This window comes from Anas platyrhynchos, chromosome 8 (genome assembly GCF_047663525.1).
Source record: "Anas platyrhynchos isolate ZD024472 breed Pekin duck chromosome 8, IASCAAS_PekinDuck_T2T, whole genome shotgun sequence".
NCBI lineage: Eukaryota > Metazoa > Chordata > Aves > Anseriformes > Anatidae > Anas > Anas platyrhynchos.
The window spans coordinates 20,767,249-20,793,702 of record NC_092594.1 but is presented as its reverse complement, the minus strand read 5'-3'; the positions used below and the strand labels follow the sequence as shown (position 1 = coordinate 20,793,702).

Genomic DNA, 26,454 nt, shown 5'->3' with positions numbered 1-26,454 from the left:
TACAAGCTTAAAACATCCTACTCTTGATCTTGTGGGATCACTGCTTGGGAAGGACAAATAAGAATCCAAGTACTTAGTTCCTCTGCTGTGATTCTTAACAGGAACATTAATTTTTACTAAATTTGATAATGGCCTTTATGTGAATGCGCTTTTCTTCTGGAAATCACCAAAAAACTACTATCCTGACAGTCACCAGAAGGCCAGTGAATGATTGATTAGAAGACTGAATGTGTTTTGTTTGTTGAGCCTTACAAAATTAAAGTAGTACTACAAACACGGCTCCATTAAACACGCCTGAAATTATTTGACTATGGCTGATGTTACAGGTATGTCAATGATACTCTCAATGACAGCTTCAAATGATGATAAATGGGAGCAATGCAGCTGTTCTGAGTTCACGTCTTATAATTTCACAGCTGGTTCTGCCTGAGCCAGATGTTTTAAAGCTCTTCTAAAGATCTGCACTAGGTACATGGCCTGTGGTGAAACTGAGGTTTTCACAAGCTGCATACTCATCCCACAGCATATTGTGAGGTAGAGAAAGAGGATGATACTTTTCTGAATGTATATACATGTAAATGAAAGAAAGAGCTTCTGGTTAGAAATTTGCTAAAATCCCATGCTAGTGTTCACAGAAAACATATTAATTATGTGTGAAAATTATATAGAAATATCATTACCATATGCTAAAATTGCTTCCAGCAAGAGGATGTGTGAACTAAAAGGTAGCTTGGTTTGAGACCTGTGTATGATACCTATACTACAGGAAAGGGACTGGAAGATCAAGTATATAATTGGACAAACTGAAGATAGACCCCCCAACTACATATAGAAAGGCAAGTAACATAAGAACATGATAATATAAGAACATGATAATTCCACATAAACTGTACACAATGGAGAGACTCATACACTAGCATGCAATTGACCTATTGATTTGACAACAAAAAGAATATCCCTCTGTAGAGATGAATGCTTACATCTTGAAATCAGCATGATCAGTGTAGCCCTGTACCATTGCTGCCTTTCCCCCACAGCTTCATGTTAATGTAGGTAGAGCAATGACAGCTCTTTGTTCTGTGTTCAACTGTCCATAAGATAGATAAAACAATGAATAAATTAAATGGAAGGAACATTGGCTTACAAAAAGGAAAAAATAAAATAATGAAATGGTATTTTGAGATTAAAGATATTCCATTGTAAGACGCAAGATGTAAGTGTAAAAATAGCTAATTTTTGTGTGTCTTCTGATCCAAAGTTACACATAGCAGTGAAGCAATTGTAACATAATTATGAGAACAGGGCTTCCCGAAATTATCTGAATCTATTTTAATTAGGCATACTTCCTAATTTATAGGAAGAAGTGACACAGTAGGGGCTGCTAAAACCAACTGGATTCCTTTATCAATATATATCCTCCCTTTGTAAATTCGTGGCAAGGTTTTGGCAGCAGGGGGCCATAAGGGTGGCTCCTGTGAGAAGAATCTAGAACCTGCCCCACGTAAGGTAAGGGCCCCAGTGCTGACCAGAGCTGAGTCAATAAGCGATGTTGTTTTGTGCCTCTGTGACAGCATATTTAAGAAAGGGAAAAAAGAAAAAAAAAAAAAAAAAAAAGTGCCACACAGCAGCTGGGAGAGTGAGAGGAGTGAGAAACAGCCTTGCAGGTGCCAAGGTCAGTGAAGAAGGAGGGGGAGAGGTGCTCCAGGCACCGGAGCAGAAGTCCCCTGCAGCCTGTGGTGAGGACCATGGTGAAGCAGGCTGTCCCCCTGCAGCCCGTGGAGTACCATGATGGAGCAGGGTTCCACACTGCAGCCTGTGGAGGAGACCACAGTGGAGCAGGTGGACCTGCACCAACGGAGGCTGTGTCCTGTGGAGGACCCTCACCAGAGCAGATTCTGGGCTGGACCTGTAGCCCGTGGAGAGGAGCCCATGCAGGAGCAGGTGACCTGGCAGGAGCTGCTGCCTGTGGGGGAGCCAGGTTGGAGCAGTTTTCTCCTGAGGGATGGACCCCGTGCTACGGACCCATATCTGGAGCAGTTCTGGAAGAGCTGCTGCTTGGGTGAAGCCCATGCCGGATCAGTTCAGTAAGGACTGCATCCCATCGGGGGAACCCCACAGCACAGGGGACAAGAGTGACTGAGAAGGAGCAGCAGAGATGAAGTGCTATGGACTGACCGCAACCCCCATTCCCCCATTCCCTTGCGCCGCTCAGGGGGAGGAAGTGGAAGAAGGCAGGTGGGGTGAACACGGTTTTGCTTTTGTTTTTTTTTTCCTTTGTTTCCCACTTCTCTAACTTGTTAGTAATAGGCAATAAATCTTACCATCTCCCTATGCTGAGTCTGTTTTTCTGTCATGATAATTGCTGAGCGGTCTCCCTGTCCTCCACCCTTGAGCCCTTTTTGTCATACTTTCTCCCTGTTCCTCTTTGAGGAGGGGGAATGACAGTGATTGCGGTGGAGCTTGGCCACCCACCCAAGTAAAAAACCACATTACACCAAAGCAAGAATCTCCCAGTAAATATTAATGATTTTAATTAAAGAATACGAAACTCAGTTCTGTATTCATACCTCATACATGTATATTATATTATTATTTTTTTTAATAAAAAAAGGAGTTCAATGTGCTTTTTTTTCTCTCTTGTTAATAGTAACTGAAAACAACATAAAATAACTACATTTTGAGCAAGCCCTCAGTTTTAATGTAGGCACAATATACTTTACAGGAGAAGAGAAATTTGTTTTTCTGCCACAATATGCTTGAATAAATTACAAAGGCACCCTTATGGTTCTGAAGAAAATTTAGAGGCTGTCTAAAAAAATAGTTTCATGCTGGTTTTAAAGAAATTATTTCTGTATTTTGTTTAACAATGTATAATTCTAATACAAAGATGCCAATGGTGTGAGGATCATAAATAGAGAAAGTATTAACGTAAATGGACAGATGTTGCAAGTACATAATATAGACATATAAAATTTTATATTACATACAATATATAGAGATATGTAATGTAATGATATTGTATAAAACTAAATAGGTGACAGTATAGTAATAATGCTTATAAATAAATTCCAAGTAATTACACCATAATCTTTTTTGTCTATCTTAAATGAACAAACAAACAAACAACAAAAACAAAAGAACCAACACTCAAATGCAACATATAAATTGACAGAAAGACTGGATGAATTGTTGTTCCCTCAGAATTTCTTCTGGCAGAAACAAGTCAAAATGTATACTTGTTATACATGCCACATTAACTCCTGTGCATTAATTTGCAGTTCTGCCAAAAAATCAAAGTTGTTAGGATATATCTCACCGTTTTCTAATGGAGCTTTGATGGTTGTGGTTTTTGTGTGTGTGTGTTTGTTTCTTTATTTCTTTGCTTGCTTGTTTTCTTTTTGATCTTGTCATTGGCTCCCCAGTACAGTGGTTACAGCCCCCAGCCTATCAGTGTTCAATAAATGATTGGACGATATTCTTAGATAAACAGTTTATCTCATAGGTTTCTCAGTATGGAATCAAGAATTGGAATTAAAGATCCTCATGGGTCCCTTCCAAATCAATATATTCTATGATTCTATGATTTTATTTGTTTTACAAAAAATTGTTTTCCTACAAGAAAGCAGGAGAAGGACTCTTTATCAGGGAGTGTAGTGTTTGGACAGGGAGTAATGGCTTTAGACTCAAAGAGTTGGATTAGACATAAGGAAGAAATTCTTTACTATGAGGGTTGTGAGGCATTGGAACAGGTTGCCCAGAGAAGCTGTGGATGCACCATCCCTGGATATGCTCAAGGCCAGGCTGGGATGGGGCTTTGAGAAACCTGATCTAGTGGAAGGTGTCCCTGTTCGTGTCAGGTTGGGTGGAATTAGATGATCTCTAAGGTCCCTTCCAACCCAAACCATTCTACAATTCTATGGTCAGGTCAATCTGTTTTGTCCGCAGTTTTCTTTGCTGCATCATCATGTTATCTGTTCAAGAAAATCACAGATGTGGGATTATGTTAATACTCTCCACCTCAGAAGAATGTACTATCAATTATAAATCATAATCTGAAGTTACAACCTTTGATACAAAGAAAGAACATAATAGTTCTCCTAAACTGTTTATGTTTCTAGATATTCAATCTCATGCTGATGAATTGCTCTTTCCTCATTATTATGTGTTTATACTTACCATAATATCAAAGGGGAGAAAGAAAATCTCCCCATGCAGAAGAGCTTCATAGAATCATTTTTCTTTCTGTTTAGTGAAACTAGCATGCTGTTCCCAGAAGGGACACAGAACTCCAGAGAAACCATGTGTACTACATGTTTATGTAAAACTGTTAAATAGTTCTGTTAAATGTGGTTTCTGATATGGAATTATACAGAAATGCAAGCAGTACTCTTACTTCTGGAAAGTTACCTGAAGGGAGATTGATGCACGAGCTGCAGAAAAGTTCAGTGCTGTCCTCAGTTATTACAGAATGAAATGCCATGTAGAGCAACTTGCTGTCTTTTGCTTGACGTATTTGGATGTAATCTTGAAACTCATATGCAGAGTAAATGGCTGATTTTTATTTATTTTTTCTTAACCTGTACAAAATTGTACACCTGTAGTATCTTTGCACTTATAACTACTTAATATCAGGAAGGATTGTTAAACATTAAGATTGTGAATCCGGTTATGAAACAAAGAATTCCACAATGACAGTTTTTAAATACGTAATTAGTAGGATAATAGCTGTACCAAGATATCTCAAAAAGGATTTTGTCTATTCTCAGCACCTTGCAAATATTATTGTACTCTGTATCGTGTTTATAATGAAAGTGCCTTCAGAACAAGTATGAAGACATTACCAGTATAGAAAATGCCAATCTTTCTTGAGACTTTGTATAGAAGAATTTCCAACCTATGTGGCACAACAGACAAAAAGAAAAAGAACTGGGATGTCGGATGTGCTCACAAAGGTTTTAGAGATATAGTGAGGGGATGACAAGAACTTGAGGTGGATAACTGCAGAGCAACTAGCTGAATTGTGCGTCTGGAGCTTTAGTATTCCCTCTGCCCTGCAGAAGATTTCTTACTGTGCACAGTGAATACCACTAAATAACAAGGAATAGCCACAAAAATAGCCCTAATGTCCTGAGACATAAATATCACCCTTTTATTTTTTTTCTTCTGTTTATTCAATACACAATCTGTCCACGTGAGTTTCCAGGTCTTTTTTATTTGCATTTTGGTGGATAAAGTGACTTCACATTCATATTAAAGGGGCATTTACAGGTGCTGAGAAAATTTGGTTGGATCTTTTTCAGTCTTCTTACTATGGCACTTTCCCTCAATGCATTAATGCCTTTTCACCTGTCTGTAGCTGCTACCATTTTGTGGTTCTTTTGTTTGACAGCAAAGGCAAGCAGATCTGTCACTGGGAAATTAAGCAAGGCTTTAACACAAACGCTCTCACCTTGATGAATAATTACAGTCTCTGCTGGCAAAAGGACAGAAAAGCCCAAATCTACACAGAATCCAGTGTTTTTCATAAAGCTGGTAACAACTGGAATTGACATTACCAGGAAGTTAAAGAAAAATAGACTCTGCTCAAATTTTGCCTACTTGGTTGTTTTTTGAAGTTAACTGTATGCAGCCAAACATTTGTAGGAAGACATGAAATTAATGTTAGTTGTATATCTGGCAGGAGTTTTATGACCTGTGCAGCTTGCTGCAATACAGTTGTCAAGCGTTACTATTATCTGAATGCTTATTACTTTTTTGATCTCCTTACCTCACTATGGACTCATTCAAAAAATGAAGGCATTGATGAAAAGACTACCTTTAAATTCAGAGCACTCATGATCAACCATTGACATCAACCAGTTTAATATTAGCCCTGTGAGAACATGTGTGTCTGACTAGAGGCTGAAACTCAGTGACATAATTTTAAAAGTATATAAAGATACTACCTGTACTTACAAACAGTACATTGCAAATGATCCTTATTTATTCAAATGTAACTGGACTGAATTCTTTTAATACTACCTAGCAGCTTCCAGTGTGTTTTTAGTTTCCATGGAAACCATTACAAATCTTTTTCACAATATTTCAAATCTGAATTGCTGCATGAACTACCTCTCCACATATGGGTACTTAAGCTTTTAATTATTTATTAAGAGCTTATCTATTATCTAATTTAATTATTAAGCTCTTCATATTTACACCATTAGCTCCCCCCCCCCCAAAAAAAAAAAAAAAAAAAAAAAAAAGAGTTGGTGGGTTTTGTAAGACCATTTGATTTCCCTGAGATGACTGAAATGGATGAGAAAATTTGAAACTTCGAAGAGCTATGGCATAATCTGCAGTCTATTCTAAGATAACCTAAAGGTTGAGGATTGCAACAATTTCATAACATCCATAGGAAGACAATATTAGGGTAAAGATAACCATTAGAAAAAGAGGAGGGAATGTTTATTCATTGTCATTGCCCTGGAAGAAAGTCTTGCTTACTTGCCCTAGGGTTATTATTTTTGGTACAGGCTGATCTGCAGTTTAATTGATTTTTCTTTTTCTTACTGATTCTACTTAAAATTTCCTACTGAGTTTGAGCATGGCTGTCAAGCAGGCTGTTTTATAGATGCTTCCAATTTTAAACTTTTTAATATGGTTTACATTTTGTGTTTTTTGTTTGTTTGTTTTTACAATATGCACTGTGATTAAAAAAGACTATGTTTTGTTAGCCAATTTGTATTCAGCTTATGCTGCTAAACACGTAAAACTTAAGTTCACTAGAATGACTTCAAAAGCAAAGACTGTAATGCCAATACTCAGTCTCTCACACCCACCCCTAATAAGGTACTTACCCTTCAGGTAATCCTACAGTCAAGTATAATTCTCAAGTACATGAAGAGAAAGCAAAAAACCAGAAGACTGACTGAATCCTGTCAGTATGCTTGGGTAGCTGATCCCCATGCCCTTTGCTAAAGCACGAAACATAACTTAAAGTGAGGGAATTACAATTCAGAAACAGAAATACCAAACTTCAGATAAAATGAAATCAAGGTGAAGAACAGAGAACAAAAAAAGAAAAAGCTATCTATAAAAGCTTAGCTTTAACAGTGTTGTATCAAAAAGTAATATGATATTTTATCAGCTCTCATACTGTTGTTTGGAAAATTGCCACCTTTTTAATATTGGAAAGCTTTTTTTTGTTGTTGTTTTCTTTTTTCTTTATTCTTTTTTTTTCTTTATTCTTTTTTTTTTCTTTTTTTTTTTTTAACATATGATTCATTTGGAATACAGAGTTACAATACCTTACATAAATATACTGTTAGTTATGACCAGCTTATGCATAACAATGATCTGGGTTTCCTCTTAAAATCAGTGGGCTATTAATTCCTAATAAACAAAATATTGTTCATAAGATTTTTTGTTTTTGAGAAACATTGAAAATATTGAGGAATATCTATATTACTTACATTGCACTAAGAAATACCTTATTCTAGTTCTACAACTAGTCCAAATATGAAAGAGCTTCCTTTTCTCAAGGGAGGGTGGAAGCAGTATGTTCTTGTGTCAGGTAGAAGGGGATGGATTTTTTCATCAGAAATTTATATAAATCAGAAATGATTGATGGATAGGACTTTCTGCCCCCAAAGCATACCAAGGACATAGAAGTACCTCTAAGGATCACATGAGGCCACAACACAATGAACTCAGACCTACTACCGTGTTACAATTTGTTTCACATTTTCTTTCCTTATGAACTATCAACATTGCAACAACAACAAAATAAAATAAAACATCTGATGATTAGAAATGAGAACATATAGGAGTTCCCCTAGACCTAGGATTTCCCTGTATTGAATGAATGCACTGGGATTTATCTTTTCTTTGTCTTTTCCTGCAACTAGTTCTTTATTCATTTGCACTGCAAAAGGCTCATGAATGGTTCATATCTCACTGTTTTCAAATTTCATACCACTTTAGTATTAGTTGAGTAATGTTGGATATATCAGTCTCCTGTAAAGTACTTTTTCAGAGCATTTGAAACAATAGTATTTGAGCTTTTCTTTAGAAATATGCAGCTTCCCTACTTAGGATCCACTATAATATAAATGATTTGTGAAAATGTTGTTTGAGATGCTACTCAAGATTCTTCTGTTTTACAACCAGAGCTTGCAGGCTCTGAGCAGTGAATCTAATTTAGTGCATGAGCAGCACCTGTTGTGTTCACAATGACAATAACTTCTAAATACTTTTTAGATGAGCATGCATACTAAATTTACAGGCAAAGGAAGCCCTCTCCAATTAAAAATAGATTGTCCTTAATAGACAAAAAATGCAAAATACAGTACCTGTGCTATTTTCCTTTGGCAAGATTTTTTTCTCTTTTGTAGCAAATTTTCCTCAACTTTTTCTGCTTTATTGTCCTGATAAGATAGAAAATTCCATTTCCTGCCATCTGTTGTTAAATTTGCAATTTTCTACAATATCTGTATGCATGTGTAGTATTTCTTTCGTTTGTTACTTTAGAGAACTTACTATAGATAAGCAAAATAATTGTTCCATTTTTCACTTAAAAAAAACTATCTTGATGTTTTGATTAAGGGAAAAAAAAAAAAAGAAAAAAAAAAGTGGCTAAAGTTATGCTCCTACATTATCTACATTGTGAAAAGGTTTGCTGGGTATAAAAAATTGTTCCCCATTTCATCTGGTGCCATTTACAGAGACATGTGGGATAGCTCACATGGCTGGAATGTGGTCATGGATGGTTATATCCTTCTCAGGAAAGACAGGCCAGCAAGGCAAGGTGGTGGATTTGCTCTTTATGCGAGAGAGCAACTACAGTGTACTGAGTATTCTCCAGGGGCTAATAAGGAGCAAGTTGAGACTCTGTGGGTGAGAATTAAGGGGCAGGTTAGCATGGGGGATACTTTTTGGGGTATCTATTACAGACTACCAGATTGGGATGAGGCAGTTGACGAGGCCTTCTGCAGGCAGCTGATAGCATCCTCGGAATTAATTCTAATGGTGGATGTGCCAACTAGGAAAGGAGCACTACTGGATTTTGTCCTCACTAACAAGGAGGGTCTGGTTGAAGCAGGGAAGGTTGAGGGCAGCCTTGGTTGCAGTGACCATGAGATGGTGGAGTGCAGGATCTCATGGCAGGAACGGAATACCAAGCAGACTCACAACCCTGGACTTCAGTAGGGCCAACTTTGGTGTTTTCAAGCAATTTCTAGGGGAAATCCTATGGGACAAGGTATTAGAAGGTAAAGAGGTCCAGGACAGTTGGTTAGCATTCAAGGACTGCTTTTTCCAAGCTCAAGATCAGAGCATCCCAACAGGTAGGAACTCAGGGAAGGGAGACAGGAGACCAGCATGGTTAAACAGGGAACTGCTGAACAAACTCAAGTGGAAGAGGAGAGTCTACAGATCATGGAAGGAGGGGCTGGCCACTTGAGATCAATATAAGACTGTTGTCAGAGGATGCAGAGAGGCAACTAGGGAAGCTAAGGCCTCCTTAGAATTAAACCTTGCAAGAGGGGTCAAGGACAACAGAAAGGGCTTCTTCAAATACATTGCAGATAAAATTTATACTAGAGGCAAAGTAGGCCCACTGATGAATGAGGTGGGTGCCCTGGTGACAGGAGATACAGAGAAGGCAGAGTTACTGAATGCCTTCTTTGTCTCTGTCTATAATGCTGGAGGCTGTCCCCATGAGCCTGGTGCCCCAGAGGAAGTTGGGATGGAGGAGGAGTTTGCCTCAGTTGATGAGGAATAGGTTAAGGACTGACATGACCATGAGCCAGCACTGTGCCCTTGTGGCCAAGAAGGACAATGGCACCCTGGGGAGAATCAGAAGGGGTGTGGGGCAATGGGTGCAAAATGGAACATGGGAGGTTCCACTTAAATATGAGAAACTTTTTCACAGTGAGGGTGACAGAACACCGGAACAGCCTGCCCAGGGGAGTTGTGCAGTCTCCTTCTCTTGGGACATTCAAAACCCCCCTGGACATGTTCCTGTGTGACGTGATCTAGGTGTCCCTGCTCCGTCAGGGGATTGGACTATATGACTATATCTTTCCAGGTCCCTTCCAATCCCTATCATTCTGTTATTCTGTGATCTGTCTCCTTAAAAGTACAGTCTATTTCTTTTGAGATGTTTGGTTTTTATTCAGCTTGAAAACATTTTGGCAGATTTCTGGGAGAGAAAAAACAAACAAACAAAACAAAACAAAACAAAACAAAAAAAAACATAAGGAGAAAAGTCTGATATATGGATGCTGTATTTTAAATTCTTTTATTTATTTATTTATTTATTTATAAATCACATCTTTAACAGATCTATGAATGCTGAAGTTGGTCAGAAGCTAAAACCAGTCTCTCTGAAGTCATTAAGGAATACCAACTAACTCCTGGTTTAATATGTTTATGACAAAGGAAAAATGACCAGAAGAAAACATGATCTATATACTCCATGTCAATAACTTCTTCAGTACAGTGTAGCCAGCATTCAGAATGTTCAGAAACCTGTCACTACTTTGCATATCTATTTGCCACTGTATCTCAAAGAATACTGACAGTTACATTCATAGCAACAGTCAATATACTAAGCTGAACCTTTTAAAGTGGGCATACTCTTTAAGGACATCTTCGTTTTCACATTCAGTTAAAGGTCATTCTGTAAAGCAGCGTTTCAGGGTTTGAGCAACTGGAAAAAAAAAAAAAAAAAAAAACTTATTTAAATGTATTTTACAAAGCATAAGGAACAAGAGCATTTTTTAGCTCTAGGCAGAATTTGTTAATATGTGTTTACCTTTTTAATCATGACGATGTTTCCATGATGTGTAGTATATTTGCATTACTCCTGTTTGTTAGGTAAAGAGATGCATTGATGCATTATTTATATTTTTTCTGACCTGTGAAAATATTTCTTATTACGAGTTCAGCTTCACCTAGCTGGATCCATCTTTGTAAGTTCTTGTATAGCAAAAAATTGATACTGCAGTAATATATTAAAACTACCAACAACAATTTTCAGTATGTAGCTTAAGTACATAGTCATTGCTTGTAGCTAAAAATATACAGATACTATATTATACTTTCTTATAAATAGTTGATGAAAGTTAATATACTAAAGAAAACTACTGTTTTAGAAATACATATCATTTTTGTATTCATTTACTGACAGTTTAACATACCTATGTCAAATTAAATACTAGTATGGGGAAGTATTATCTGAGCTATGCATACGGAAAACATACAGTTCAGAAATGTGCATATAATTCATATTATTCTATTAATGAAAAAAGGCTAAAAATCTGCTAAGGAAATTTTATTTGCATAAAGGAACTTCATTTTTTTTTTCACTTGTTTAATTGATAATTTTCTTTCGACCTATGTCTTTTTGATACCTGTCAGATTGCCAGTAAATTGTTCTGCAGATTTATATAATTGATGCTACAGAAATCAAACTGAATCCTTATGACAACAGACAAATATAGTTGAAGTTATTGGAAAAAAAGTTAATATGCTATCAAAGGTAAACTTATACTGCCTTACAAATAACAGAAAAAAAGGAATGAGTGAGAATCTGAGCAATTAAGAAAAAAAAAATCTCTTCTTGTGTCTCAACCAGTCATAAAAAATAAGATACTTGAAAAAATACTAAAGACTTAAGGACGATTTCACTTATATATAAAAAAAAAAAAAAAAAAGGTAACTTAGATAGTCTTTATAAAGGAGAAGCTTTTATCAGCTGCTATATCCTGCATGTCAGTAAGTTGATACAAATTGGTATGTTTAATTTGTTGTTATCATCAGCCACTTCCTGATTTCCAAAGCATAATATATTATTTTACAATATTATTTTATTATATTATGGTTAATATCATAAATATGTTTTTTATTTTGAATACACCATGATTCAGTAACAATTGATTCTTTAAAATGTCTGATTAGTAGAAAGTATTCAAAGGAAGAATACCTACCATGGCCAATAGATATAAACCATAAATCAATAGAGTAGAGGTAGACCATGACAAAAAATTGCTTGAGATTAGTGTGTATCTTCCAGCTGATGCTAGCAGCGCATTAAATGAATATCTTTTGTGAGTGATATTTCACGACATGGCAGCAATTCCATTTGTGTTTCAGCAGAATTTATATGGTTGTAAACTTCTTTTCCTGCAATTAGTGAGTGGTAACAACTTAAAGTCAAATACACTGCTTATTCAGAGTTGTCAGTATACCTCTTACTGCTGTTCAGGGTATTTCGGTGCTTGTGCATAGGTCCTATCATGGATGCCCTAAATGTTGATATGGTATTTCAGGCACTCTGTGCCATCTCTTCATGCTCAAGCATGAGACTGAAAGACAATGCATTTGATCCTTAAGAAGTACACAGTCACTTTCTTCACAATATATTCAATGGCTTTGCAGCTAAACCCTTTAACATGAAGTAAAGTAACTACCATGATACTGGGACTCAGAGCAGCAGTTCCCAGCATCCAGCTGTCCCTATGCCCAGGCATGCCCCCTACATCTCCTCAGTCTACCTGGGCCACACAAGTTAAGAAAATATTATTTTCTTATGCTCCCATGCAGATCCAAATATTTACATCTCTTCTGGCATTTGTATAAGGACATCAATGTCTTCTGAACACCCTTACAGAGTTTTATACTCCTCATCCTCTTTGAAGGTGAATGACTGAGGAAGACACTGAGTTTCTATGCAGAATATTTCTTTTTCTTAGAACATGGGAACTGTTAAGATTCCAATAATTTTTTAGATATTCAAAAGTTCTGTACTACAATAATCTACTTTTATGAGAGTTTGGAAGATGAATATACAATAACATAATCCCCAGCTGTGCTGTTATGCGCAAAGCTATCCCATTAATCATACTCAGTTTTACTTCATAGCTTAACAGTATGCAAAGTGTTACTGCCATTCAGGTGCCTTAATACCAGCAGTTGCACACCTTAACTGCGTTTTGAAAGCTATCTTCTCAAGAAATTAAGCACTCAATCTTTTCCTTTGCTCCAGTGGAAATGTTAATTCGGCACCTTCTGATGTCAACAACATATTCAGAACAGCCTAGAAATCCAGGCATGCAAATGAAACCTCACCGGTAGACCAGCTTCCACACTCAAACACAAAGTGTTAACTACATTAAAAATAAGTTCAATTATTCGTTTTGTTTGCAGATTATCTGAAATGATTCAGCATCTTTAATTTTCCATCAGGACACTGAGCACAAATAACAGTAACTGGTTAACCTACATCATTACAGGAAAAAGGGATTAGATTACCTGAGCTTCAAAAGAATAAATCCATGCCAGATTAGACTGATGTTGCCAATAAATATATACAAATGTCAGTAATATCTATGGGAGCTTACAGACATAAGACTGCAGAGGAATAGTTCACTTTTCTGGTGCTGGTAACAACGACGATGGATTTGAATTATGATCAAGCAACTGAGTTTAGGTCTACAAGAAATATACAAAAATCTCATGAAGAAAGGACATTACTGTAACTAATTACAATTTTTATCTGCCTGTTGAATACTCCAGTTTTCTACTTGTGAAGGCAATGCGTCAGATCACAACCAGGAAAATGTAAAATAAGGCTGATATAAGCCTTTTTTTTTTTAAAGTATGCAAAGTGCCATGACTTGGAGGGATTGATCTGTGATATACCCTCTTAATACAAAAGTCCTAGGAATGTTAAATTAGCATCTGGAATTCAAGATAGTCTTATAAAATTGTTGGGGGTAGATTTAAGAAACCAGTTGTGGTTTTTTTAAGATACCAGGTTTTATGCATTTTAACTTGTGTGCGTAAGAAATTTCAACTTGGTAATTATGATAGAAAGTTACAGAATTTCAGTAGAGTCCTAGAAATATTCTCTTTAATTTTATTTATTAAATTTCTGTATCTGTATTTGTGTGAATACGATTTTGTGTGCAGAGTTGTACTTTTGATATCAATGAATAGGGATTACAACATGCAAAAATTACAATTTATGTTTACCATTAAGGATAGACATTTAAACAGAACAACATCAAAATTATGAGAATTTCACACACAGAGAAAGTTTCATTTCAATTCTGCACCCACTCCAAGGTTAGAAAGAATATAATGAATGCTCTTGCATGTTCAGAGATGAAATAGATTTTTTAAAAATGTTTGTAAAATATATTTACAAAATTTGGTGAGATGTATGATCACATAGGCTGTGAGACCTGCAATGTCATTGATTTCAGAACTGCATGGCTCTATTCATCTGGATTTGTCTATAGAGTTCTACAACCAATGACTGTCGGCTATTCAGAAAAAAAAAAAAAAAAAAAAAAAAAAAAAACCAGGCTCTGGAATCATTATTTGCCAAGATTCACAGGTGCCTCCTGTAGGAAACTCCTTTATAATGCTTCACTCCTCTGTATTAGGACACTAACCTCTATTCAGTACAGAGAAATTTTGCCTTTCATAAACAGAGGGTCTCTTCTTATCTTTGAAGTTAATCCAACCCCAACTTGCAACAACACTTAGAAGCACAGATGTAGATATCCTGTATAAACTTCCTTTTAAATATTCATGGATGGAAACATGTTCCTCTACTTCTCACATTTATAGTTGAAAATTCTGGCTTTTACAAACTTTTGCTTATGTCATAGTCCACAAGTAAAATGCTTCCTCTCCAATTCTGTTGACATTATACCCTAATGTGGATAATATGGATAAGCAGCCTGCATATGCAGCAGATGATTAGCTGAAGAAATAATAAAATAAAATAAAACAAAACAAAATAAAATAAAATAAAATAAAATAAAATAATCACTTAATGTTGAACAACCCCATACCAGTAGCAAGATTCATCAACTGTGGACTCAACTCAGCAAGAAAGAAAATGCTACTCAACTGTTTTGCAATGTATTGAGGGCTAAATTGATGAAACTGAAAGTCTGCCTGCTGTCTTAGGATTTGCTACATTGGTCTCTACTCAGGGCTAATTTAACTGAAGTTTTGTAGAGAAACATTACGGACAACACAGTCATCAGCTTAGCTATCCATTTCACAGTACCTTGCTCACCTCTTGGATATATTTGCCAGCTTTCTCATTTATATTTATACTGTATCTTAGCCATCGCTCCAGGAATTACGTAAACCAGTAGTGCTTTCTGAAGATAATACACTGATGAAGCAATCTATACAGATGGTAAGCTTTCAACTTACATTAAAAAAATCATCAGTTATTGTCACCACATTTTTCCAAAATTAAGGCAAGTTTATCCTAAAATGTATGAACTAATATACACAGTTTCAAGGGCACAATGCCTGTGGTTTCTTCTAAGGTCAGTTAAAGAATCTTTTAGGATTTCTACCTAGCTATCAAAAAGAAGTTTCCTAACACTGGGAAAATGAAAAGCAAACACAAAAAAATGGGCAAGTCTAAGATAATCACCCCGATTCTGGAAGCTATTAGAAATATCGCAGTTTTACAGAAAGGAGGAGGGGTGTAGGATCTATAGTGAACAAAGTCTACACCATATTAACATAGCACTGCATGCCAGTTGAGAGAATTGACTGTTCTGAGCTGGTGAGGCTTCACCTCAAGTAGTTTTTGGTGCCATGATATAAGAAAGACATAAAACTATTAGAGAGTGTCCAAAGGAGGACAATGAAGATGGTGAAGGGCCTAGAGGGCAAGCCATATGAGTGAGGAGTGGCTGAGGTCCCTTGGTTTGTTCAAACCCGAGTAGAGCAGGCCAAGGGGAGGCCTCATGGCGGCCTGCAGGTCCCTCATGAGGGGAGCGGAGAGGCAGGCGCTGAGCTCTGCTCTCTGAGGACAGCAACAGGAGCAGAGGGAATGGCATGGAGCTGGGATAGGAGAGGGTCAGGCTGGGTGTTACAGAAAGGTTTTCCACCCAGAGGGTGGTCAGGCATTGGAACAGGCTCCCCAGTTCCAGTAGTCATGGCACTGCGCCTGCTTGAGTTCTTTCTTTCCTGGCTGAAGCAGTCTGAATGCGTGCAGTCAATTGTCTTGTCCTTGATAACTTCTTTGGAGGATGTTCCTACACCTCCCCACTTACCTCCCCTTTGACATCCAATGTTTCAAACCTATTGCTTAGGGGGACCTCAGGGGATGAGGGAAGCAGATGGGGGGGGGAAGGCAGAGTGGCTCGCCCACGATGTCGCCGAGCAGGGACCCTCTCCCAACCCTCTCCATCCCTCAGGTCCCCCTCCTCTGCCCAACAGGGGCAGGGCAGGGGTCCACCACCAGTTGTGGGATACCTCCCTGGTGCCTTTCCCTCAGGCCATTCCCTGATGGCCCTCAGTCTCTCAGCCTGCTCTTTCAGCTCTGCCACCATGCTGACCAGATCTTCCACCTGCTCATATCTCACACAGGACACAGGTGGTCTCCCCGCTGCCCTCCCCCGGGCAGGCTCAGGCACTCCCTACAGCCAGAGGCCTGAACAGCCAGGGCTCTGGGCAGCCCTCTGTCTGGGTCACCACAGTCTTTTTGGAGTGAGCTCTCTGCCTACTGGACACCATACTAGGCGTTTGATCTCGCACACTGCCAACAGTGCAGAGGCCCCACGCCCTGCCACACCAGCAGCATGCAGCTGTGGTCCCCTCCCTCTCCGTGATGGCAGCACGCAGCACCGCCCTCCCAGGAGCTGTTTCTAGGTAGAGGGCCGGGGGCGTAACCGCCCTTGCCCTGTCAGCCTCTCGAAGGAGCTGGCGGGTGCGGCCTGGCCACAACGGTGTTCCAGGCCACCCCTGGTGAAGCAGGGCCCCAAGGTGTGCCTAGTAAACAAATCCCCCGAATTGTTTATTTGTGAATATTTTACGATTCAGAGACTGGAAAAGCTTGTTTTCAGAGACTGACAGGCGTGACCTGCCAAGAAGAGGCCTCTTTGTCAAAATGAGGCATTGGAGCAATGAAAGGTTTTGCCTGAAATATGCTTATGTATGGAAATAACTCACGCACGCACTTTCTGTCACCAAGTCCAATCTTCATATTCCCTTTTATTCTGCAGTCATATCAAAGCTTTTGTGTGCTTTGCATTAATACTACCTTCCCGCAGAGGAGACACATTTTTACTTCAAATACCACAGGTCAGAAAACCATTTATATTATACAAATTAATACCAGCCCTAGCTGAGATTGGGTCCCCACTGTGACATGTGCTGTACAAACACATAGTGAGAGACAGTCTGTGTATCAGTCTGAAGAAAGACAATAGACAAAAGAGAGCAAGGGAAATGTGATATTGGCAGTATATTGTCAGCTCTGTTGCCTAAGAGGAGCACAGGCAGAGGGACTTTGGTTACTCCACAGAGGAAACCTGATGCTGGAGACTGAATATCAACGATTATTCTTTCTTATTTTTCTCACACCTTACATAATAGATCACAGATGATAAAAGACCTGCTCATTTGCTACATTTTATACTCTTCAAAATTACATAAAGCAATGCTCAAATGTTCTCTTATTCTACAGGTGAAATCTGGAGAATACTAGAACTATATGGACTTGTGAACAGCATGAAGCCCAGGATGATCTGAAGTCCAGTATCTCATGCTTATGTGTATGCCTGACCTCCAGCTGAATTTGTGGTTTACATGAGCGTGCTTGTTGAACTTGGGGGGCACTATTTAGAATGCATCCTAGCTATCATGTCAAATGTCATGACTACAAAGATAGACAAGCATCAGCCCAAGAGCAAACAGAAGCTGCCAAGCCAAGAAAAGTTTGCCAAGATCTATCTATATGTCAAATAATTATTTTAAAGTACAGGCTCACACTCCTCGTGAGTCACTGCAGTGTTGGCTCTAATGTTATTTCTACAAGCAATTTGTGTGGAATGGTGATTAAGATATCTTTAAATTTGGCATGAGTGAATGTCCATTACAGCATTTAGGTCACAGTGAAAACCAAAAGGCCAAGAGCAAGCTCTGCAATATCCTGGATATACATTGGAGAGCAAACGTGCTGAAAACTGGATCTTTATAATAGAAATTCTGTAGCAGCTTTTTCTTAATATGCCCTTTTCTTCTTTCATACACCATGTCTATAAAATAAAATTTAATTCAAAGTTGATTTCATTTTATTATGTTAAAATTTTCAGTCTCCAGTGCTGACAGCATCAATCACATTATAAAACTTGCCTGCAGGAGAAATATATATTTGGGTTTTTAGGCTATAAACAAGGGACTTGGGCACTTGGGCATTTGGAAACAACAGAGGCAATTCACAGTGCGATGAGTGTTAGCAGATCTAAAAAAAAAAAAAAAAATACTTCTCAGAACTGCACTGTACAGAGGAAGCTTGTCTTTGAAAGGAATTTAGTATTTCTGTTCCTCTTACCCTGTTATTCTTAGAAGATAACTTACAAGGAGTTTGACAGTAAAGTACTCATCAGTCTTCTTGAGTGAAATGTTTTCATTGAGTCATTTTCTGCTGTTGGACCTCTGAATACTGTCACCTGTGAGCTATTGTCTGAGATACTGTTGTCTGAATATTCAATGTTATTATATAAAGGAACATGGAATGAAGTCACATCCCTCATGCCAATGTTTTGTTCTTTTAAAGTGTAGACTGTTTGCCATTCTTCTAATAGTGGTTTGTGCTTTAGTAACATTTTAAAATCATAAGTGTCAAAACAAGATGTGATGCAACATCCCAAAATATTATATTAAGCATGTTACATTATTATTTTATTGGTAGAAATCCTTTCATGTCTGATGATTCCTACTATTTTTTTTTAACGTTTTGTTACACGATGCAGGACATTATACCTTACCTGAGACTTATGCTACTAAAATGTGATTACCAAACCACTATTAGAGTACTGTTGCACTAGCAAGTAGTCCATACTTTAAAAGGACAAAACATTGGCATGAGAGATGTGGTTTCAGGTACACTCTTTGCTGGGTTAAAAACTGGCTGGACGGTAGTAGTTGTGAATGGAGTCACCAGTGGTGTTCCCCAGGGGTTGGTGTTGGGGCCCACCCTCTTTAATATCTTTATTGATGAATTTGGATGAGGGAATTGAATGCACCCTCAGTAAGTTTGCAGACAACACCAAGTTGGGGGGAATTGTTGATCTGCTGGAGGGTAGGGAGGCCCTGAAGAGGGACCTGGACAGGATGGGTGGATAGGCAGAGGCCAATGGGATGAGGTTCAACATAGCTGTGTTGGATCCTGCAGTTTGGGCACAACAACCCCAGGCAGCGCTCCAGGCTTGGGGGAGAGTGGCTAGAAAGCTGTGAAGAGAAAAAGGGTCTGAGGGTGCTGATTGATGCTCATCTGAACATGAGGCAGCAGTGTGCCCAGATGGCCAAGAAGGCCAACGGCATCCTGGCCTGTATCAGGAATAGTGTAGCCAGCAGGGCCATGGAGGTGATCGTCCCTCTGTACACAGCTCTGGTGAGGCCGCACCTCGAGTAGTGTGTTCAGCTTTGGGCCCTCAGTACAAGAACAACATCGAGGCCCTGGAGCGCGACCAAAGAAGTGCTACAAAGCTGGTGAAGGGCCTGAAACACAAGTCCAGTGAGGAACGGCTGAGAGAACTGGGGTTGTTTAGTCTGGAGAAGAGGAGGCTCAGGGATGACCTTATTGCTTTCTACAACTACCTGAAAGGGAGTTGCGGGGAGCTGGCGGTTGGCCTCAAGTTGCGCCAGGGGAGGTTTAGGTTGGAAATGAGGACACATTCTTCTCAGAAAGAGTAGTCTTTCTTCTCAGAAAGAATGGGTTGCCCAGAGAGGTGGTGGCGTCACTGTTCCTTGGGGTGTTTAAGGAGATGTTGGACGTGGTGCTTAGGGACATGGTTTAGTGACATTGGTGATATTGGTAGTAGGGTGATGGTTGTACTAGATGATCTTGAAGGTCTTTTCTAACCATAATGATTCTATGATTCATTCCACATATTGCTCATGTCATAATTTCAGAACATGGAAGCAGGCATAAGGCTGCTCTGTGACATTACTATAACCTGTCTATTAGTTTCACAGCAATTTATAAGATGATGAAATTATTTTCTTCTAATGTTGTTAGTCATCAAAAATTCACAAAAGGAGTTATCGGAAGGCTTGAAAAAATGTCATGTATGGCAAGAGATTGAGAATAGCTTATGTGAGTAGATAATAAAGTGCAACATTAGAAAACCAAAACAGAGAGCAAACAGAGAGCTTCTGAGTGGTTTCCCCTTTTGTATGCACAGCTATTATGTTATGTGTGAAAACATATCTATAAACAAAGTTTTATCCTAGATTTCCATGCTATCAGAATTATTATTTGAAGGCCTGTGTATCATATTTTTATATGTCACATTAGTTTTAAATAACTCTAATCCCCCATGCAATTAAAGGCATCACCTCAAATTGGATTGTTTTACTGCCTCTGAGGAAAGATGTGGACTTATTATTCAGTTTACTAAAGCAATCACTGTCAAACTGACCTTCATTTTATCTCACATACTTTCATCTTATCACTTTCCTTTTATATGGCATACAACTTTCAGATGTGTACATGGTGTCTTAGCTCAAATCAAAATTTTAACTGGAGAGGGTTCCCTTACATTCAAAGTTGCCAATTCCCAAAGGTGAATTGATCCACTTCTTAATGAAGTGGATCAATTAATTTTCTAGTATTTGTTGGTAATTTAAAATGCTGTACAATCTAAGTGCATTTCTCTTTGTCCTTTCTTAGAACATTTTTTTTTAGAAATGTCACTAAGTTGTACTCTATAAAAAGGTGAACATGTCCCCCACCCAAAAAAAGAGGGATATTATTGCTAGTTCAATTTTGCTTCTTCAGAAGCACCATATTTAGACCCAGTCCATACAAATGAGTTTTTTCCATCTTACACTGTGTTTCTGTAATGCAATTTTTGTCTAAAATCATTATTTACCTATTACTATTTACCAGTCTGTGAAGTGATGTGTAATCAGATCTTTTTCCTTACATCCAGTGCCACGAACATGCTTTGAAAGAAAGAACATATTTGTGATGTATTGTGAAATATCCATGTATTGAACTTTGTGGCTTCCTTAGTGGAAAATTTTATTCCTTAATAATTCTATGCCCAGAATCAATTATGCTTACAGTAAAGCAATCTAAAGTAGCCTATAACCAACTTTGGGCAGTAAGGAATTAATGCTGTGTGACATCTTGAGGGCAAAAAACATTATGGTTTTTGTGTATTTCATTCTGAAGCATTCTCACAAAAACAGGTTACAAAACCTCCATATTCAGAAGTTTAAAATTAGATTTTGTTATTGGTGTTATAGAAAAGTCAGATTTCTCAAATGCTTCTTTTTTTTTTTTTTCTTTTTATTTCTGCATATGGACTGTAGAGAACGCTGAAACACAAGTACCTTCTGTGAAGTGCTTTTAGAGTACTCAGGCCCTGTTGTGCTCTTAGGGCATGTGAATTTTTTACCCTGTGAAGTTCATAAAGAAATGGAAAAATGCAAATTCATAACTCATCTTTTTTTAGACCTTCCTGTGGCACATTCTTTGGGAAATTCCAGAACTAACTTTCTTTTCAAAAAACAACTATTTCTGCAGCTCTTCAGTTTGATGCATCCATTCACCATTTACAATGATGAACAGTATCTAAGTCTACATTAGTTCCCAAAGTATGTTTCTTTAATAAATAAATAAATAAATATATAATATTAATAGTCCTTCATGAAGATAAGGACATACTTCAAATGTAAGGTGACTGAGAATGGCCTTCGCTTTAGAGATAAGAATTCTAATATTTTAATTAAAATCTTCTTTACAAGCTATTAAACAATTTTTTTATATTTGCCTTCAGCTTGCACTATCAGAATCAGATTTGGTTTTTGTTTGTTTTCGTGGTTTTGTAAAATCCATTCTGTTAATGACTGGGCTGGAATGTTGGTATAACAAAATTCCTTGCTGTACATTATATGACGATATGAAGCATCCATTAGTTTTAAAGATTCAAAAACTGACATTTTATTCAAGATTATATGCTTTTTGTGCAATATTTTTCGTAAGTCTTTTAAAATTAAAAGTTTTATTTACATGAGTTGCTCATAATCTTCAGCTGCAATTTCTTGCAGCACATTTGCATTTGTTACCATGCCAAGCAAGACGTAGTTTATTCCACTGGTTTATTGTTGTGGTTTTTTTGTTTGGTTGTTTTTTTTTTGCATATTTTTGTTTGTGTCTTTATTTAATCACAAATTGTGTTGGTTAAATTTGCTCTTGAGTGTTGCTTCTTCATTATGAAGTGTTTTAAACTGCATATAAATAAGGTTCATACATACAGCAATATCCTGCACAACATTCATTTGCTCGAATAAAATTAGCCAAGGAACCTATTTGAATAACATAGAAAAAGAAGGAAACCAAGCGCCCAACTGGCACTTCTGAAGGAAGAAATGAAAGCTGCTTCAACGAAGAAATGAAATGAAAGACGTCTTCAACGTCTTTCAGTAGTGCTTAAGTATCAAGTCCACTCATGGAAAATCATTGCAATTCTAATTGAAATTATAGTTGGGAAAGTGAAGATTCTTTTTCTCCTTCAACACAGTTTATACTTGTTTTACACTCTTAATCATAAATCTGCCAATTTTATAATTTCAGTTCCCTAATTTGGACAGATTTAAGTGCCTGCTTGCCCTCAGCTCTGATTCATGTCAGAAGTTACACTGATAACATTTCATGGGTAAGATCACATCTCTTCCTTTGATTTTCAGCTTCTCAGTATATAGTCATTACATTTTAAAAGAAATCTTACTGCTGTGTTAACCAAAATAGAAACTAAACCCACTTTCACTCCCCAAAACACACTGACAAATGTATAACCACAATTTAGGTGGCTGTTTGCTATATGGCCCATTGCTATATGTGAACTAGAGTGATGTATATGGACTATTAAAATATAAAACCAATTATGTAAAATTGATACTTCTGCATTTCCTCCATTTGTTTTGTCTTTGAAAAATGAGGAGATTCAATCCAAAGGTGACATTAACGTGAGATGAAAGATACACAGATCCCAGGGCAACACTTCCTCACCACATTTGAGAAAGACACTAACAGAGTCAAAAGCTTGGACTAACTTTAGGGTTGTGTCATTCCTTTTCTCAGGCTAGATATACGGAAGCACAGATACCGTATGCAAACTGCTTCCAAAGATTTACAATTATTAATTAAGCGTCATAGTCTCAGTACAGAAGTATGCATGATGGCATTAGTGAAGAAATACAGTTTTACACAACACCTTGATTCCTATAGAGCAAGATGTATTGAGCTGCTAGCAATGATTCAAGAACCCTCTAATGTACATTTTATACCACCTACTGATTCCTGCAAAGCGCAATGTATTGTGCCACTAGCAGTGTTTCAACAATCTTCCTGTATAAAAACTGCAGCAAGATCTGGCCATCTAGTGGAATAACAATTGCTGCATACGGTGGACTCTGGCAAAGCAAACACAATAAGCATATCATATTTCAAGGTTTTAAGGCTGATACGTAAATGCAATGAGAGCATGTTAGTAATAATCTCTTGAACCTTTTGAAACAGCAGAGCCTCAAGTTCATGGAGGCATTAGATCACCCTGGTAGTGGTCTTTCACAAAATATCAAAAATTTCTCTTTCCAAGTACATTTCTTTTAACCTTGCTTTTTTTGTTGTTTTTGTTTTTGTTCTTTTTCCTTACTTGGAATGTTTTATCGTTCTATCACCCCTATATGCAACATGAGAACAGGTTATCCACACAGTGATTTCTGTAGAATTTCTGTAGTCCTTGTTGGTTTTGAATAGGTATTTTTCTTTGAACTTAGACAACCAGTAAATACTTCAATGATTATTGAAGTGTATTGATTAATTCAGGTGAATTTTAAAAATTATGCTGAACTGTGCTGTATCAATTTACAATGCAAATACATAAACTTGTTACGTATCTTGGCATGACATGACTTTCAGGAAGAGGAATAATGATCCATTTCATGGTAATGAAAGAAAGCTTAAATATGTGAAGAATATCCGGAACTTAAAAAGCTTTGTAATGAGCAGAATAAAATAAAAATAGTAATCCTGTTCCCATCCTATGTGTATATGAAAGTGCTGCAGTAAATAAGACATTCTTCTGATTGCTAGTGCAGACTGAAAGAAAACTATTTACACATTATTCTAGTTGAAGAATACAAACTGTCTTTTAAAAACAGATAGGCAAATGTAGTATCTTTAACTTGCAAGTTAATTGACCCTCTTCTACCATGAACAATGATGCTAGGAGAGGATTCAATGCTATTTTCATTCAAGGATTAGAAAATGAATATATAAATATAATTTAGTTTCAGCATTATTTTAGCATTATTAGGGGGCTATTTTCAGGAAATATGGATAAAGTTAAAAGCAGTTGTGACTAACAGATTAATTGAATATCATTGCAAAAAAATAAAATAAAAATAAAAATCAAGCAACATTTTTTTTCATGTTCAGTAACACAATTCTAAGGCCAGAAAGATGGGTATTTTCAGTAATGAATTACAACCTTGACTCTATGTAGGAGCTCCTTCAACTGTGACAAAACGATTTCTGGCAGACTACATAGATAAATCCCTATAAAACTCAGTCTTACAGAAAGTTTTCATGAATTAAATTAAACTTTTAGGACATAACTCCCAACTTCATGAAATAGAAAGCCAGCTCTCACTTTCAACATGTTCATTTAAAAATCTTTTGTATATATATCATCTATTGACTTCTGAAATGCAATGTAAAATTAAACATTACCACAGTTGCTTTGTTTTACTCACCGCCAGCATCATGATCTTTATTAAAATCTGAAGGCTTTTTAATCTATATCTGAAAAGACAAGTACCTAAAAAATATAATTTTAAATAGTATTTATACCTCCCTTAACTCTCTAATACTGGTTTTTATTTTTGACTGGTCTTTTGGGGACCCAGCAGTTGGACTTGATGATCCTTATGGGTCCCTTCCAACTCGGATATTCTATAATTCTGTCATTCTATAATCTCTCTTTACATAAAACAATTCACACTTAACTCTCTGTAGCAGGACACAAACACTAATCCAAATGAGTTGTTTTGAAATCCTTTCAAAATTATTACATTTTGTTCAAATTCTTGAAAAAAATTCTTTCTTGTTTTTGTTGGAGTCTTTAATATCATTGCCACATGAAGCTGTTTTTTGCTTTTACTTCTGTCTTCTCTCAAACTCAAGAAAAAATAGTATTTAGCTTTGCTCTTTCATTCAATTCCCTTTCTGTTGAAATGTCTACTTTATAGCCTGAGAGATAATTCATGCTTCTCCGTTGCATTCCTTAGGTTTTTCCTACTCATTTACTGCTTAACTGTTAGCAGTTCCTTACAGACAAACACAGCATGGTGTTTGCATTAAGTATACTGTCATCACTAGAAGTACCTGAACAGTATTGTCATGACCTCTGTTTGTATTCTTCCTACCATCCCTCGCGACTGAAACCTTTATCCATCTCTGTATCTCTTTCTGAGTTATTTGTTGTTTGTTTGTTTTTCTAACCAGTTTTGGAAATTAAATCAGTTTCTTTTGGCCTTTGCTCCTCGCTTCTCACTTTAAAGCTTTTTCTTATGAGGCATAAAAGCCTTGATGTTAGAAGGTAATTTTCCCACATAATCTGATGGAATCCATCCTTTGAAAATGCTCTCTTTTAGTAATGCATCCCGCTGGCTAAGTATTCCCAAACCTGCCTTTAACATTGATCTTGGAGCTATCTATTGATCATCATTATGTCATCATATTCCAGTTTTCTTCTGTAGTAATTATATAACTTTCTTAGTGGAATGTTTTATAGTTATGAAATGACTCCAAGAAGCAAACATACATACATATTTTTTGTTTCAACTAGCAGATCACAGGATGTGAAAAAAAAAAAAAAAAAAAAAGAAAAGAAAAAGACATTAGAGCCATAATGGCTACCTCTTTCTGGAAGGAAGGAAGGAAGGAAGGAAGGAAGGAAGGAAGGAAGGAAGGAAGGAAGGAAGGAAGGAAGGAAGGAAGGAAGGAAGGAAGGAAAAGAGATTGGATTAGCTGTGTGCTACCAAAAGGCAAGGGGAAATTGATGGAACTCCAGCAGAGCTGAAAGAAAGGGAGTGTAAAGTACCCCTGGCAGTTCTGGAACACTGAACCTAAACTAGATTTCTTCAAGACTGATGGAGATAAGTGCTAAATCCAGGAGTCACTGGAATAAATCCATGATGCTTTTGCTCAGAAAAATAATTTCCCTAAAAGCTCATTCATTTCAGATTTACTCTGTGTCATTCCACTAATTTCAATAAAGTAATTTTCGATCAGCAATCAACAATAACCACTTAATGTTAATATAGATTTGACTAGGTAGCTTTCAGGTTCTCTGTTTTTAAGCAGAGCTAAAACACGTTTTCTTTCCTTAGGCATCCTTTCAAATCTAA

The 26,454-nt window shown here is 37.2% G+C and overlaps 1 protein-coding gene and 1 long non-coding RNA gene across 7 annotated transcripts in view; both read right to left on the bottom strand.

Moving 5' to 3' along the window:
* Positions 1-26,454, bottom strand: part of BRINP3 (BMP/retinoic acid inducible neural specific 3) — a 199,492-nt gene that overhangs the window by 8,396 nt on the left and 164,642 nt on the right. The window lies entirely within an intron of this gene.
* On the bottom strand, positions 10,267-25,882 carry LOC140003004 (uncharacterized). Of its 2 annotated transcripts, none has more exons than XR_011810880.1 (3): positions 11,973-25,882; positions 10,799-10,849; positions 10,267-10,693 (listed from the first exon to the last, which is right to left on the bottom strand). It is a non-coding gene; the product is annotated as an uncharacterized lncRNA (long non-coding RNA). The 2 variants fall into 2 exon arrangements; XR_011810879.1 differs by having other exon boundaries at positions 10,664-10,693; positions 10,799-10,901.